We start from the raw sequence: 3,440 nt of genomic DNA on the forward strand, positions 1-3,440 counted from the left end.
GAGCACATCAGATGGCCTGGGAAAGAGACGAACCAGCCATCTGTCCTAGCCAGCCCCTAGCTAGAACCTTCCCAATGTCTAGAAGGGGCCCGTCTTAAAGGATGACCATTTCCTGTGTGCCTGACACTGTGGCAGCCACTCTGCAGCTGTCCTTCCCCAAGAAGGAAGCTAGTATCCCCATTGTACAGATGGGGAAACTGAGGCTCAGCCAGGTCACACAACAGGCTAAGCATGCACACATATGTGGCCGGGCTAAGATTTCAACAGAACTGTCATTATAACTTCCGACCCTGATAAGGAAAAGTGGACCCAGGACACAGGGAAAAGAGTGGATGCTGGTCCTGGGATGGGGTGAGACAAGGATCAAGGGGGGAGGGGCTACTCCACAGGGAGGTGTAGGGTCCTCTTCCAGGTGAGCAGGGTTGTTTGTGGTGACCTTGGATGGTGGAGTGAGCATTAGGGTCTGTCTTGTGAATGAAAAGAATGAGAGAAAGCAGTACATCTCAGTTTGGTCCTAAACACGGAACAAGGCTAAGCTACCTGTTGGGATGCATTGAGGCTGGGACTGGGGAGGGGAACGTAATATTTCTCAATTTGAGATGTACTCGGGGCTATGCAAGGTGATTGCACTATGGGGAAACATGTTGGAAATTTTAGAGTTTCAAAATAAATGTTCTAAATGTTTGTGTAGATGTAAATTGCTTCCAATATGCACAGTCATCAGTAGTTCAGCAGCTCAGCTTCAGTGATACAAAAGAAAATTGCTCCTCTCAGTTCTTTATTTATTTAAAGATTGTTTTTTATTTTATGTATACGGGTGGTTTTCTGCATGTACATCTGTGTACCATGCTTACCAGAAGAGGACATCAGGACATCTACCCAGTTGTAGATGGGTGCTGGGAATTGAACTCGGGGCCTGTGGAGGAGCAGCCAGCACTCTTGACCACTGAGCCATCTCTCTTGCCCTCCTACTCTTTCCCTTTTTACACTGAGGTCTCCAAGCTTCTTTTTGCTGAGTGGTATAGCAAATAGATAAGGTTTCCAGAACAAGCTTTGGGGAGTTGCAGGTGCAGGTGTGTGTGTGTGTGTGTGTGTGTGTGTGTGTGTGTGTGTCCTGTGTGTGTTTGAGTGCAGACAGGGCATAGCGCTGGCCTTTGCGGGCTGTCACAGGAGGTATAGCACTATGCCAAGGTCCTTGAGAAATGTATACCTGCTTAGGGTTTCTTCTCCTTCTTCTTCTCTTCTTCCTCCTTCTCTTCTCCTCTTTGTGCCTTGATGTTCAAAGCTGTGGTCTGAACACCCACCACAGGAAAAAAGCATGTGAAGGGAAGCTGCCTCCATCCTCGTGACCTCTGGGAAAGACAGAGGTCATACAGACCTGGGATCTGGAGGAAGCATTCTTCCCGGGGATGGTGCAGCTCCTAAAACTACAGTGAGAAGCCCTGTAGACTCCAGAGACCTAAGCTAGGCAGGGATGGCTCAGCCTAGCGCTGTGTACCCAAGGACACATTTTGTTATGACATTTAACTGTATCCCTAGAATAGTGATTCCCCTTCACTGTGGTACATCTTTCCCCAACCCTCTCCCTAACCCCCACCTCAGGACATCAGTTCTTTGTCTGTTTTAGTATCACAAAAGCTGGCATCTCATCTTTGTTTGTTGGTTGGTTTATTTTTACGAGACAGGGTTTCTCTATGTAGCCCTGGCTGTCCTGGAATTTACTCTGTAGACCAGGCTGGCCTTGAACTCAGAGATGGCCTGCCTCTGCCTCTCGAGTGCTGGGATTACAGGGTGTGCAGCACGGAGCCCGGCCTGGCACTTCATCTTGAGCAAACAGGGGCACAGTAGTCTTTATTGATGAATGTTTCCGTCCACTAATCTCAGAGGATTATAGTACAGAGCTATTAATCAAACATAAGAGGTGTGTGCAGAGGGTCAGACTGTACGAATGACGAGTCGGACTCCACCAGGCGGATTAGAACTGGAATCCCGCCATGTCTTTGGGATCCTGGACGGGCTGTGTTTATTGTGGATTGTAATGGGGTGATAGTTGTTTGTTTGAGAAGTAATTAATAGCTTTGGGAGGAATCACGATTTCTCTCCCCTTCCAACCAAATGCAAGCAGTTAACGATTCCCTGAGCAGAGGCGAGTGGGTAAGAGCCGAGGGAGTCTTTACCAAAGGAAGGAGAACTCTTGTCCTGAGTTCAGTTAGAAAGATCTTCTAGTTTGGAAATACGCTCTAGGAAGCATCATTCCTCAGACAGAATCCTGTAGTCCCAACTGCTACCATTTGGGGCCGCTACAAAACTTTCCTCTCTCTCAGTAATAAGCGAGGTCGCTACTTTACATGGCCTTTAGCATTTTGACCTGCCTCTGGCTTTTTGTTTGTTTGTTTGTTTGTTTGTTTGTTTTTCTCTATATATACCTATTCCCCACTACTACCCTTTTCGAACAGAGTCTGTTGGGACTACGTCTAGGGATGGATTCTCAAGTTAATCCATTTTCGAAATTTCCAAGCAAGTTTCCAGGATGCAATCCGTTTCTGATCTTAGGAGGCAAGTTAACAAGAGTGATAATCGCTCCTCTCTCCACGGAGAGCATATCCCGGAGGGCAGCGGAGGGAGCAGGGGAACAGCCAAGTCAGGGAAGTTCCCGGCTTGCACAGACTGAATGAATGAATGCTGGTTTCCACGCCGCAGCCACCATGAGTCTGAGGCAGTATCTTTTACTAGCAGGTCTGGGTGGGGCCCGAGAGAGGCTAGCTAGAGGGCTTAACCCGTTGTTTTCTTCTCCTCCTCCTCTCCCTCTTTCTTCTTCTTCTCCTCCTCCTCCTTCCTGCCGGAGTTAGAACCTAAGACCCCCTGAATGCTCTACGCAAGCCACACGCCACTGCCACTATTTGCTTGTTTAAAAGGAATTCAGGAAGGTTAGAGTGTTACTTCAGTCTTTATGCCACGGACAGGGACACGGACTAACTCCCCGCGTCCAGGCTAAAACTAGGGTCTTTGGTCCCCTTCATGAAGAGACAGTCCCTCTTAAAAAAATAAAATAAATTTTTTTTTTCTCCAAATTTTCTTGGAAGCAGGTATGCGCCGTCTGGGTGTTTAACGCCCTTACGGGAGTTAGTGTTCTAATAGCCCATACCTTTTCCAAACGGAATCAGGAAAGGAAAGCGTGCGTGGGACTGGAGCTGTCCCGTCACGGGGTTGAGCCCATCCTGCTCAGTTTTTTGTTTGTTTGTTTTGCTTTTTTTTTAAACGCCGTCGCCCTTTTAAAGAATTCCTGGGCCCCCCAGGGGCACAGGCTGGTGCTTCTCCTCGTTGGGGGGAGGTGGGGGACACGGGTGGTCTTGGGCTTTGCGGTCCTGCTACCCCCCCCTCCCGGCCCGCCCGCCCGCTGCTGTGTGATAACGGTGGTGGGGAGGTTGCCGCGTCCCCAG

Source organism: Meriones unguiculatus, chromosome 7, assembly GCF_030254825.1.
Source record: "Meriones unguiculatus strain TT.TT164.6M chromosome 7, Bangor_MerUng_6.1, whole genome shotgun sequence".
Classification (NCBI taxonomy): Eukaryota; Metazoa; Chordata; class Mammalia; order Rodentia; family Muridae; genus Meriones; species Meriones unguiculatus.